Below are 14,959 nucleotides of genomic sequence, written 5' to 3' on the forward strand. Positions count from 1 at the left end.
AAATGGACTTTGAAAGAGAGAAAATTCTAAAAGTGAACAACTACCATGTTTGAACATGTCTTGATTACTTGATCATTTGCCAAATAATTTGGCTACAAGAAAATAGCATCGTCTAACCATTTGGTGAAAAATAGGATAATCATTCTTCTATTGGTGAACAACTAGACTCACCAAAGTTCTCTCTAAATTTAAACACAACTAGGTGACATAACATCCCAATGAATAACTAAAAAACAATAAGAGGGCTCTAGATTACATGATAATCATCTGAAATATGTTGATTAGAAAGGATTCATCAATTGAATTGTAGATGTCTTGATGAGGAGAAAAACTGGAAGGCTAGAATTCTCAAATGTTTATTTAATTTTGAATAACAAATTTCTTAACTTGAAGCCTAACTACCACCATTGATATAGAAATGGGCACTCAAAATTCAATGCTCACTGAAAATTCATTCTAGCTACTTCCTTGCTATGTAAATAAAGCGAGTCATAACACTAACTTTATTCATGACCATTCAAGTTGGAACTTTCACCATTCACATCATTTATTCCAATAGCATGACCTCCCTTACATGGATCTACAATATTAAACATCTTGGGGAAAACTACCATGGATTCACATTTAACTCGACAATCTCCATCTTACAAATCCACGAGTCTTATGTGTCTATAGAGCAAATCTATGTCATATGGCAATAGATCTATGAACTAATATGTAAATAAAAAATAAAATATTACTCTTCCCTCTATATCTCATATTCTAGACGCAAATAAATATTCTTCAAAATACATAGTTAAACAATTGCATATTAAACCAACAAGGAAAAGAATGGTGATTGTCTTTATCTTTGCCATTACATAAGAGATCTACATATTTGCTTCCACCATGGGGTGCACTCTCATGGATAACTACCATGAGGCATTACAATACCTCGCATTCCATTAATCACTATCATTGAGTTATCAGCCCCCTTAAGACTAAAGCAACTTTAACAGCATGGTGAGAAATAGAACAAGCAAAACACAAGACAAGAACTTGCCAGAAAAAAATTTAAGCCATATTCATCCCATGGTAGCAATTTATAGTAGAAGGATGTGACCACCTTGTAAACCAGAGAGTGCCAACATATCAACACCCCATCAAGGATAATGATGACCACTTATAAATAATTGATCTTACACTTCATGACTGTCTAAAGAATCCCTCTAAAAAGATTATCAAAGTAAACATCAAAGATAATGATGACCACTTATAAATAACTGATCTTAGACTTCATGACGGTCTAAAGACTCCCTCTAAAAGGATCATCAAAATAAACAAGGGAATGTAACTCTATAATGTTATAAAATCCTACAAATATCACTCAGAGATATTTAAATATTAAAATAAAATAAATAAATAAATTGACATGAACTTCATGCTCTAAAACCAAATGATATCTAGGTAAAGTGTGCAACAATGCATAAAATGAATATTAAAATAAAATAAATAAATAAATTGACATGAACTTCAGGCTCTAAAACCAAATGATATCTAGGTAAAGTGTGCAACAATGCATAAAATGAATATTAAAATAAAATAAATAAATAAATTGACATGAACTCATGCTCTAAAACCAAATGATATCTAGGTAAAGTGTGCAACAATGCATAAAATGATTAAAAAAATGCAAAATTCTAAAACCAAATGATATCTAGGTAAAGTGTGCAACAATGCATAAAATGATTAAAAAAATGCAAAATGCTACAATACAGAAGATTGTGTAATTGTACATTAACGATGTACACCTTATTTTCTATTATACATATTTACAGTTTAGTAGAACACCTTATTTTCTATTATACATATTTACAGTTTAGTAGACAAATAAAGCCTCTTTTATTGGGATTTTTATTTAAATTTGATAGGAATTTTCCAAAAAGAATAACTTCACTTTATTGATAAAAACATTGACTATATATTTTTATTAAAAAAATTCTTCAAATCCAATAGAATTGAATGGCTTCATGGCTTCATCTTATTAATAGCAACTTTGATTATGGAATTTTGCCTGTAAGAGTTTTTGACCTATTTTAAGATGACCCAATGAATCAGAATTTTGAAAACATTAGTAAATCAAAATAAATTTACTAATGTGTATCATTTTTCTTGGTGGATATCATCATCTGTGAATAAAAAATTGGAATTAAGATGAATTTATCCTTATTGATCTTTTTATTTTTTCTTTTTTATTTGGTAGAAAGATCATAAGTTTAACTGAATTTTAATCCATTTCATTTTATTACCATTCCCACATATACGGAAATGCAATTATTCAAGGTCAAATGTAACCAGTACATGTCAACTGCATAATTAACAAGAAATCACCTTTTAAACAAAACAAGCTCTTTTTCATCTTTAGTCCCAATTATTTTTATAGAATTCGCAGATGGAACCATCCAAAATATGTGTCTTTTCATCTATAATCACAGGTATCCTCAGAATGATTGATTTGCAGGCGGAACTATCCAAAATATATATACTTTGTATTGGCATTGTAGAAGCAATTATTGTTTGAAAAGTTTAAGCGTTTTGTTGATTGATCAACAGAGAAAACTGCCATAGGGAAATTACAACAGACCACATTCAATATAGTGAGTTTAGCAAAGAACCCCAAAGACATATTTCTTAATTGCAGCTCCAAATTAAAGCCATTTTTTGAAATAGTTGACATACACTGATAATTAATGTGCGTGCAAAGAACACTTTCAAAATTGAAAAAAAAAATACAGATATAAGTGTTGGATATCTTTGGACAGACCATCCATGTCTCCTATAAGATAGACCGCATCTAAGCAGTCTATCACTGCAACCCCTCGTAGGATGAGATGTCTTTGTCAATAACAGTGCATTCCTTTCCTGCCATTCCAATTTCGATAAGACAGATCACGTCTAAGCAGTCTATGACTTGCAACCCCTCGTAGGATGAGATGTCTTTGTCAATAACATACTGCATTATTTTCCTGTCATTCCAATTTTGATAAACTGATTATACAAAACTTGAGAATGCGTGTGCACACAAAGGATTTGTTATAAACCTAATTTGTCCAACTGTGCATGCACAATGAAAATTTGACCCTGAACCTCCATTTCTGATATCCATTTGAGAATATGCAGGTGATGATTTTAACCAGTGTATTGGCATGAGTCATCACTTAAAGCATAATGAACACTTATTATAGTATCAAAACATGCTACAACTTGAAAAGGACCAAAAACAGAAATCAGAATTTTGATTAAGTGTCTATTCAACGAAAAATAATTGATGCTCATAGACTGTTGAAACTCAGCTTATTTCATAAAGAACGCAGTTTGAACATTAGTTTAACATGTATCCCGTCACCATAAATGAAGGTAACATTAGAATGTTTCTTATGAACACACCAAGGCTTACAGACCTGCTCTAAAGAAGTTCAAAGCAAGTTATTCTCAACCAAGCAAGCATTGAAGGTGCAGTATTTTTTCAATTTTATATAAATACAAACATCAATTCCACAAGAAGACAAAGGTAAAAAAAGAAAAAGCATGGCTTTAACCTCCAACTGGACATAGAAGCATTTGACTCGCAACTGTGGATGCAGGAATAGCAGAAATTCAAAATTAATCAATGTTCCACCAAGACTCTGGGACGGGGAGACGCGGGTGCGGGGAGACACACAGGGGGGTCCTGTGAAAGTACCCTCAAATTTTAGAGAAATTTAGGGGGGGTAGGGAGACGTGGAGGTATATAATTTTTTTAATATTCTATATATATATATATATATATATATATATATATATATATATATATAATTCAAATTCATATTCAATAATGAAATCATAAATATATTGATCGATACATAATTGAATTAAATAATGAAATACACTAGTCCATTTTCATCGTTCATACTAGTACATACATCATTCATACTCATCATCCATACACCACGAGATTCAATAATGAAATACATTGATCCATATTCATCATTCATCATTCTAGAATTTACATTGATTTAAAAATTAATCTTATCATTCATAATTCTAGAATGCAAAATTGATTTAAAATTTAAATTCATCACTCATCATTCTATAATCTAATTAATACTAAACAAAATAGATTATAGTAGATAACAATGTTATCAGAATCGAACCAGTAATCAAATCAGAAAACCCTCTGAAATGAGAACCAGTCAAAACTGGCCTAGTACTGGTAAAAAAACCAGACCAAAAAACCAATCGACCAAAACCACCTAAAATATTCAAATTTTAGAGAAAAACATATATATTCATGTGCATCCATATGAATCCAAACCATTTATACACAAATAAGCAAAATTTCTCATTTATATAGCATGTAAGGGTGCACATAACCAAAATAACACTGAGTGCAATCCATCTTTGAACCGAAAATGCATCAACAAACAAGCTCTAGATGGCCTCTAGCATCTAAAAAGTCATGCTACAACAAATACCTACATATCATCAAAGTCATTACCTATATTGTGATCTTTGTCATCAGTATCACCCTCAAAGCATTAAAATGAGATAGAGAGAATGTAGCATGCTGCATGTCAAGTCAAGATTTTGTTTGAGTGATGGGTACATTTTTAGTAGGAGTCATGATAGAGGAGTTTGACAACCAATGCCACTAACATCAAGGTACATAGAGAGCTTGGTGCTCTTGCTTAAATACTACTCCCATACCCTTGTAGATGACAAAATCCAATGGAAACGTTTCCCCCTGCGTCTCCCCGTGTCTCCCCAAAAGGGGGCGTGGGGAAACCTTTCCCCAGGCGTCCCCCCATCCCGGGTGAAAGGGAAGCGTGGGGTGCGTGCACCCCACCCTAAGGGATGCATCCCTGTGGAACACTGGAGTTAATTAGCAATGTGACCAATATCCCAAACAATGATTGCATGTATGAGAAGCAAATTTGAAGGAATAATTGATTGCCCTGCCTAACAAATGGTTATAGAGAACTGAAATGCCTATCTGAAATTGTACGTCTACTTACCATGAATTTCAACATATACTGGAATTATGAAGATTAATTTCTTTCTGCGGAAACAAATACAACTTTCATACAATAAAGCCTCGTAATAAAATATTGATAGATGATATATACAGTAATATGAACTCTTTAACACCAAGAAATGAACACAGGAAAAGACTTCGTGTTTATCAAACAAATAGCAGAAAATAACTGAGAACATAAAATTCATTATTCAACAAACTAATGTTGTACGTTAAAACTTTGAATTAGCAACAGAATGCATCCCACAACAGACGTACTGAAGATACATTCTATTATAATGGATAGTACTCCAATTCAAGACAGAAAGACTTTTAACTTGTTTAATAACTATTTGTATTTCGTCTTGGTGAGACTCTGCTTTAAAAGCAAGCAAGCCCCACATTTGTTAGGAGTTCAAATTCCAGCATGTTTCTGGGGATATACACTGAATTTCGACATCCTACAAGTTGGGTCTCGCTGGCACAAATGGCACACTGAATCCAGTTCCAATGAAACACCTCGAAACATTCATGCCTGGTACATGCAAGTAAAACACCACTAGCCAAATCAATATGGTCCCAAATAGGTTGTTTGAGATGGACTAACCTCCAATGAAAAGCTGAAAATAAATGGAACATATGATGCAACGGACGGGCTTGACTGTTGTTTACCTATTAATATCATTTGCCTTATCATCTGCCTTGTAACTAACACTACTACCAGTTGATTGAAATTTTGAGAGGAGGAAAAATGGGAAAGACATATGCTAGGGTTTTGATATTTTTCTGTGATGCAGATGGCGCCGCCTCGAAGCTATGGCTCGCCTCTGGTGCTCCTGGCATCCTTCACTCTGGGATTCATATGCTTCGATAAGCGTTAATGGAGGGACAAGAGCACTTTGGTATAGGTTTGGCGGGCTCTCAGCTTAATCAAGGCCATCTTAAATTAAAGATGCACACCAAATCAGTCTCTGCAGTTTTTTCCATATTCAAAGATCCAGATCTGTTTTTTGCCATCCTACAGATATCGTTGTGAGTTTAGCCGTGGGGTATAGAGGGAGCATGGAATTTTTCTAATCAGAGGCATCTTCTGCAAAAATCAAATCCGGATATGGAGGAATCTTATCAAATCTTTGTGAAACCCTAAATGGGAAATCGCTCCTCTTTGGGATTCGGCTCTCTAATCTGGTGATAAATCTGAAAAAGAAGGTCGAGTATAATTTGGGGATACTGGCAAATCTACAAATTCTTATCCATGAAGACAGATCGTTACAAGATGTCATCCAACTGAAAGATTACAATATAGATCGCAATGCCACAATTATCATAAACCTGAGGTTGCGAGGTGGAGCTCCAAGAATGAGTAACCCATATGGATCAACTTCATCTGCCAGAAACCTTAAGGGTCCAGCCTCGTTCAAGGATGTCGTGAAAGGGAAAGTTGCTACAACATACAGACAATCCCCAAACCTATCAATTCTAGCTCCTTATCTGGTTGAACAAATGGAAAAAGCACCAGATATGTCAGTAAATTTGTCAGAAGTAAGTGGTCTTTTCATAGCTCTTCAAACCACAAATCTTATTTGCAGATTTAATGGTTTCTGGCCCAAGTCCAAAGATCTACATCAGTGGATCTTCACCAATTGGACCAATAAATGTGATATCTACCTGTGCTCAAAGCGGTTTTTTGTGGTTCAGTTCGATAAACAAGAGGATTTGGACTTTGTTTTAAAGAAGGGACCATGGTTTTGGGGAAGGGTGAGTCTCTTCATAACTCCATGGTTCCATCTTTTGATGCTACAACAATGGTGGTTATGAAGATGCCGGTATGGGTGAGACTACACAACCTCCCTCTCCCTTTCTGGCACCACCAAGTTTTAGAAGGTATTGGAAACACGTTGGGGAATTTCTCAAAATGGATCAAGACAAAATGCAAAAAGGTATCTTTACTTTTGCTAGGATCTGTGTTGAGAAAGACCTTAGTAAAGGCCTACTAGATCGCATCCATGATCCATCTGGTCCATAAAGATTTTAAGTGGACCCAATTGTTAGGTTTTGAAAATACGGCTTTCAAATGCCGAATTTGTCATCAGATAGGGCACTTGCAGAATACATGCCCCCAACAAAAAAAGGGGCAAAGAAAAGATCGCAAAAGCCAAATGGATGGCAATATCTAGATCTATTTTCTTTAGAAGATGAAGGAAAAGAAATGGACGAGAATCATCAACAAGCAAAATAACAGAACCAACAAGGTCCCCAAGTGAAGGAGGACAAAAAGAAGCAGAATAATCTTGAAAGTCACACCAAGAAAGCCAATGATTTAGCAGTGATCCCGGTTCCAGGAAAACAGCATGAGGATATATGCAACAACCAAGGAGGAGCCATAACAAAGCAAACTCATTCGTCTGAGAGTTGAGACTCAGATAAAGAAGTGCCAATAAAATCAGCAAGAGAAGAAATGGCAATTGTAATTGCCGATCCAAATTTTGGGGGTTGGCAAAAAGTAAAAAAGGGGAAAAGTAAAAAAGAGAAACTCAGTTTATCTGGGTAAATGTAATTCTTCTTTTTGTGCATTTTTTGCATGTTATGAGTACAGGTAGCTAGGCTACCATGAGCGCATTAAGCACATGCAAAATGTGATTTTATTTTTTTAAAGAATTACAAGTTTTTTTTTCGGAAGAACAAAAAAAACACACTACTACTAGTATAGTGCCAAGTGGCATAACAGTAACCACATAATCAAATGGCTGAGAGGCTAAATCATAGCAAACTTTTTAGATTTGGTCAAAAGATGGATAGCCAACAGCATATCTAGCTTCTTGCCAGAACAAGGATTCAAAAAGAGCTAATATAAAGAAAAAACTAAATTGTATAAATATTAAAAACAATGTGAGACAGAAACGTCCATGCAGAAAACAATGCCAAAAAGGAATTTCCTTCCTTAGACAAGTGATCCTACAGAGGTCAGAATCAGACCCAAAGAACAAATCATTCCATATCTAAAAACTATATGCACACCTTGACAAAGAAATAGACTGAATAACTGAACACTGGTAAAAGCAGAACTAGGTCACACAACTTGTAAATTTGTAATTTGAGACACGAGGAGCAATTTCTCTTAAATGTCCCTACCAAATCAGATTGTGACTTCTTACGTGAGTGCAAGATAAATACCAACCTACTCTACGTGTCCTACAACCTTTCACAATGTTCGATGAAAGGTTTTTTTTGTGGTTCAGTTCGATAAACAAGAGGATTTGGACTTTGTTTTAAAGAAGGAACCATGGTTTTGGGGAAGGGCGGGTCTCTTCGTAACTCCATGGTTCCAGCGTTTGATTCTACAACAATGGTGGTTATGAAGATGCCAGAATGGGTGAGACTACACAACCTCCCTCTCCCTTTCTAGCACCACCAAGTTTTAAAAGGTATTGGAAACACGTTGGGGAATTTCTCAAAATGGATCAAGACAAAATGCAAAAAGGTATCTTTACTTTTGCTAGGATCTGTGTTGAGAAAGACCTTAGTAAAGGCCTACTAGATCACATCCATCTGGTCCATAAAGATTTTAAGTGGACCCAATTGTTAGAATTTGAAAATATGGCTTTCAAATGCCGAATTTGTCATCAGATAGGGCACTTGCAGAATACATGCCCCCAAGCAAAAAAGAGGCAAAGAAAAGATCGCAAAAGCCAAAGGGATGGCAATATCTAGATCTGTTTTCTTTGGAAGATGAAGGCGAAGAAATGGACGAGAATCTAAGCCGCCTAGACACGGGGATTCGGGACACGTAGGATTCGAGAATCATGGTGTCGGATTCAGACACGCTGACCCCCCGGAACAGAACACGTTATATATTATTTTATATATATATATATATATATATATATATATATATATATATAGATATTTAAAATATATATATATATATATATTAAAAATTAGATATTATCATATTTCTTACACAAATTTATGACCCCCCGGAACAAGACACGTTATATATTATTTTATTAAAAATATATATATATATTTAAAATATATATATATATATATATTAAAAATTAGATATTATCATATTTCTTACACAAATTTTAATTAGTGATACAAATTTATTGATTTCAAACATAGATCTTCATCTATAGCTATTAGCATGCATAGTACATACAAAATTCAAATAAATGTCAGTGGTACTGGTCACATAAATGATAAATCTATTAAAAATTTAAATCATGATTCATAATTCATAACTGAAAGATAACTTACAACTACAAGATAGTAAGATAAACACACTGACAACTGTAGTTTTCTCATTAAGTCATCAAATCAAAATGTGTTACATAGGTAGTGTTGGTGCAATGCCAATGGCAAATAGAAATAGAAAATATAAAACAACTACAGGTATACAAGCCTCAAGGCATCAATCAGCATCATTGTCCCCAGCATCATGGTCCCCACTGCTCTCCTCTGCATCCTCCTCCTACCCTGTATCCATAATCGCCTTTGCATCTGCTGGTATGGAGGTTGAACCCTCTAAATCATCAAATCTAACAGGCTCTAGCACTAAATCACTGAGATCCATGTTGGCCAATGCCAACTCAACAATGGTGTCTAGACCCATATCATCAAGAAAGACATCCCACATCTTTGTCTTTCCCCTCAACCACTCTTCCCTCTGCCTGTAAATAAGACGAAGGTTGGTGTGCACATACACCATTGTCTATGCCCTGGATTGCTCAAGCCTACTCTTCTTCACACTACACAAATTCCCATATGTGCTCCAATTCCTCTCGCAACAAGAGGATGAAGTCACCTGAGAGAGGAGCCTCATGTCTAACTGCTGAAGAGGAGGGCTTGTTGCCCCATGATTTGCCCACCAAGAATAGGGCTTCTTAGCCCCCCTGTCTCTAATCACATCATAACCTCCAAATCGACCACTGCCAGTGGAAAACTCTGCAAAGGCATCCTCCGCCTCAGCAAGCAATGCACTATCCTGATAAATCCGCCTGAATGCCTCTTTCCTCCCCTATGAGATTTCACCATCGATGTGAGGAGGGAATCTGCGGGAAGGTCCACCATTCAGCCACTCATGGCTGTAGTATTTGGGGTTCAATGAGTGAGCCAAACAATGTAAAGGTGTACAATTCTTGTCCCATCTGCTGACAAGAATATCATGTATGGTATCACAGAAGGCAGAGGCTGATGTCTCATACTCGGGGCACTCACTCTGTAGAATAATGCTCCTCACAGACTCAATCATGGAATCCCATCCCTCATAAACCTCTCCTAGGATGGGTTTGTCTGTATCTGCAACTCGAAGCAAAGAAATGATAGGGTCCATGATCCGAATAATTAGATCTACCCTCTCCCACCAAGCATCATCTAGCACTGTGTCCTTCACTCTTTTAGAGGCTGCCTGATCTGTCTTTCTCCAAAAAGACCAAAACTCAGAAATAACCATGGACCCAAGAGTGGTCTTGACCCCCCTCAACCTCTTCAACATCATGAATGAAGTAGCAAACCGTGTATCAGCAATCTTCAACAATGATAGATTGTTGTACTCCTTGTAGATAGTGAGGGCGTTTGTATGATTTTGCACAAAGTTACAGATATGTCTTGCATCCCCATAATGCTTCCAATCCAAAGCACATCAGAAGTAATGGATTTCAGTGCTAAGTTCAATGAATGGCCAATGCAAGGTGTCCAAAACACTTGTGGATATTTAGCTTCCACAATCATGCCAGCAGCCTTGCAAACAGGTGCATTATCTGTAATGATTTGCACACAAGAATCAACACCTACATCTTCAACAACTTTAATAAATAACTCACCCATAAATTGTGCATCCTTGTATTCGCTAAGTGTATCCACTGCTTTCATGAAAACTGGACCATTCAAGGAAGACACCATGAAGTTGATGATTGGGTGTCGTGCTGGATCTGTCCATCCATCAGAAACAATGCTAACCCCAGATGTTGGCCATGTTGCCACAATACGCTCAAGCATTTTTTGCACCTCTTTTTTTGCCTTCGTCAACAATGTGGTTCTCAGCTTCTCTAACCCAGGGGGCACATATCCTGCTGGAGCCACTTGAGTTAGAGCTCGGCACATCTCAACAAATAACGGTGTACATGCAACATTAAATGATATGAAGTTTTGATAGAAGAAGAAGGCAATGGTGAGATCAAGCTCTTCTCGTCTCTCTTTTTGGAAAATCTTGTTCATTGAACCAAGTGCTCTTCTTTTTTATGCTTGTGCCCCAGTAGAAGTAGAACTCTCAAATGGAAATTTGGTGTTGTCTTTCCTCAAAAATGGAAGGGGGTCTTCATTCTTGGGTATTTTTTATTTTGAAGCCAGTGCCACATGTTCCATACCAACATTGGCCTCCTTTTGCAATTCTTTTCTCTCTTGTGAAGTAATAGCTCTACAAGATCCAATCCCACAACCAGGTAAAGCCAACAAATGTGATTTCACACGGTAATATGTGCTTTTAAAAGAAATGTTACAAAAATTGCATTTCCATTGCACATTGCCTCCTCCCTTTCCCTTGTTGTCTGGCCCATCCTCTCTTGTGACATATTTCCACAATGGATATTTATCATTGTCTTTAAGTTCTCTTCCCTCAACATTACTTGCAGCAGACTCTGATGATATTGGGGGAGGAAGGGCATCTCTACCCATGACATTCTTGCCCTTCCTTTGCCCCCTAACTGCTGCCTTTGATTGAGCCATGAACACTGTTACCTGTAAAAAAAATGAACAAACTTACAAAGCATGCACAAATTTGTAAATAAAAAATGAAAATCATATACAAACTGCTGTAAAAAATGCAAAAAAATGGAGGTGAAATGCCAGTCTTAGAACAGAGACAGTTTTAGCATGTCTTTTGGAAATTCAAGGTTGCAAAAGACATGCCAAGCTCGTACAGGATTTCAGTGTATTTGGGCAGCCAAGTTTTCTCCAAGATTGCAGTTTGATCCTGTGGAAGGAGAGGCCGAGGATGAGTGTGACTGACTAGTACAGTGACTAGTAATTTAGTTGTAGACTGTAGTATGAATTATTGACAGACTTTGGGTTAAATCCATATATAAGGACCTGGTTTCATGTTTACCAAATATGAATAGAAATGCAATTTCCTTGTGTACTACAGTAAAACTGTGAGAAATATAAATTAAGGGATTTTGTTGATGTTATTTATCTGCCTATTACTGTATCTTTATGGTCATTAAAGATAGTTGAAAAAGTGCTGGAATTTTGGTGCAATATTCTCTTATTTTCTTAAACCCTAAGGGAAAAAAATCCCCTCAGGACATTACACCACCTAACACAATGTTAATCTGGTCACTGACTGTGCATTAATCAATTTTAAGTGTCACAGGCTCACAGCATTCAAGATTTGAAACATCGATTCTCTGTGATCAAAATGTTTACAATGCCAAGGTTTCCATCAATCCAACAACAATCATACCACAGAGGATATACCAAATGGCAAACAGCAATGCCTCAGTGTTAGAAAAGCAATTGTGATATGCGGCTATGCCAATAAATAAGATTTTCCCACTATCTTAAGATCAGAAAACTCTGTTCTGAATACGCAAATCCAAGGAAGTTTCGTTATAAGTTATAAGTTATAAGTTTATAACCCTTCTTTGCTGCGATTGGAGTGGTTGACCGTTGAATAATAGTGTGATTGGAGTGGTTTCGTTATCCAAGTAAGTTGAGGCCCTTGTAGATGGAGACCGAGGATTGTCAAAGGGCTTGACTGGTAATGGAGCTGCTCAACGTAAACTATAAACACTGAAGTTTGAACAGTGAGATTAGAACTTACTTGGTGGACCGGTGGTCAATTCTCCTTGTTGAATGCTTTACTCCTTGTTGCAACAACACAAATCACTTGCCAAATGAAAATATTAATGAGCAAACATGCCCTTTTCATTCCCGCGCTGAGCTTAGCGAGTCCTGGAAACCGGACATGTGTCCCAAAATCGCGACACGCTTTTGAAAATCACGACACGACCTCGGATTCGACGTGTCGAAAACGGACATGACGTGTCATGTGATTTGGACATGAATCCGGACCGAATTGTGTTGGATTCGCTAGATTCAGGATTCATAGGGGGTTTAGGACGAATCCAGTGACTTAGCCTAAAATCCTCTAATCTTTGGGTGCAGTCAAGCTTTTCACTTTGAATAATCCGGCCTCTGAAATCATGATAAAAAGGGATTTTGTACCCTGGGCCAACAGTTGCAATAACATCAATAGCAGGTTGGAAAAATGGATTATTCCTTACAATGCTGAAAGGAATATCACTCTAGAGGAGAAATTTTGCCAGCAACTTGTCAAATTGTTCTTTCTCAGTTCTTTTTAGCATTGAACTGATAGATGGCTGTGAACCAGGTGTGGTTCGAGGAACAAAAAATGATGTGGCAGCTACTGGATTGGTTGATGCTGCAGTAGAACCAGTGCCACTTGCTTCAGCTGACTTTTTTAGTTGCCTCTTCACTTCTTCTTTGGCCTCTCTATTCTGGTCTAAAACTTCCAATGCTTTCATGGCTCTTCGGATGAGTTCAGGATTTGTTTTTGTGCAAGGTCCTACGTCAAATCCAGGGATTTTTGCAAGGTGATACTTCAATCTGTACACCCCCCCGGACATATGGAACCCACACAACTTGCAAGTCAAGTGTAGTCTATCATTCGGACCATCAGGTTGACCAAACTCCCAGAAAGGGTCCAATTTCCTTGGCATGTTTGTTTTTGAACTTTGAAGTTGAAAACTTGAATGGTGTTTCGGTGAAGTTGTGAACCTATGGGAAAATAAGGATTACAATTTAGTATTTACAAGTTACAAACTTACAATTTAGTATTTTAATTTTTACATTGTACAAAAACTAAAAAAAATTACATACATTTTAAGAAACCCCATTCCAAACCCAACCAAAAAAACTAAAAAAAATTTACATTGGGCAAATTTCATAAACCGATTCCAAAACCAACCAAGTTACCCAACCAAAAACAATGAAAAAAACATTAACAAAGTTTCAAAACAATGAAAACAAAAACAAAAAAAATTGGTTCCCATACCGTTTCTATGGAGATAATTGGTCTCCTCCTCTTGATTTTCTCCTCCAAGCACTTGAAATAGCTCCAATCCTCTCCAAACAAAATCTCCAAGCCCTCTCCAACACTCCACTGCCCTCCGCGCGCCTAACTGTGCAAATGAAATGAAAAAAAAATCGACTTTTGCCTTATAAAACCGCGCTGCCCCGACCCTCGGCGATAAATTAGGAAAAAATCGTGTAAAAAAAACGTGAGTATTACTCGCGATAATATCGACTTCGGGAAAAAATCGCGATAAAGCGATAATATCGCGATTTTAACAACACTGCCTTGAACACATATGGTGGGTCCGCTTGCCTTTTCATCTGTAGCTCCTCAATTTACCTCTATCAATGAACACAACTCCTTTAGGTCATTGATCTTTGGCTCAACACGATCTGCCCTCTAGCTATTCTTTTTTCATTCAAAGAGTCCAACTCATAGGGTCTTCATCACTCTACCCACTTTTTCCATTCTTGCTGCTCTAATGATGGGTCAAACTTAGGGCTTGGAGGCTACCCTCTTACTAGTGAAGTTTCCCTCCTATAACTCACTGATCTAGGGTGTATAATGTAGCCCACTTGGTTGCCTTATATTCCTTCAAGGATCAACCCTTAGGGCTTCAAAGCATCTGCCCTCTAATAGTCGTGTTATCCTTCACATGGGATTGTACTTACGACTTGAAGCAAACCACTACAGTCCTCCAACCTTCTTCACTTTGGTTGCTCCATAAATTTGTCCAACCACAGTCAATTTCCTTGACAGATCTAGGACCCACAGAATTGCCCTCATCTAGAGCTTGGAAGACTGCCCTTTCTTTTGCAATTTGCTCCTCA

General features: G+C 36.8%; 1 protein-coding gene across 2 annotated transcripts in view; it reads right to left on the reverse strand.

Moving 5' to 3' along the window:
- Window positions 1-2,634: 2,634 nt before the first annotated feature.
- The window catches only part of LOC149140386 (uncharacterized), a 34,627-nt gene continuing 22,302 nt past the window's right edge, over window positions 2,635-14,959 (reverse strand). The window contains exon 2 of one of the 2 annotated variants that reach the window (XM_089453167.1): window positions 2,635-3,005. The gene's annotated coding sequence lies outside the window, so the exon portion shown is untranslated. Of the gene's footprint in view, window positions 3,006-4,347; window positions 4,881-14,959 lie in introns of those variants that run through there. The other variant, XM_089453168.1, reaches the window with a different exon arrangement.

This window comes from Pinus tabuliformis, chromosome X (genome assembly GCF_031772625.1).
Source record: "Pinus tabuliformis cultivar Carrire ecotype Pingquan chromosome X, CPIR1, whole genome shotgun sequence".
NCBI lineage: Eukaryota > Viridiplantae > Streptophyta > Pinopsida > Pinales > Pinaceae > Pinus > Pinus tabuliformis.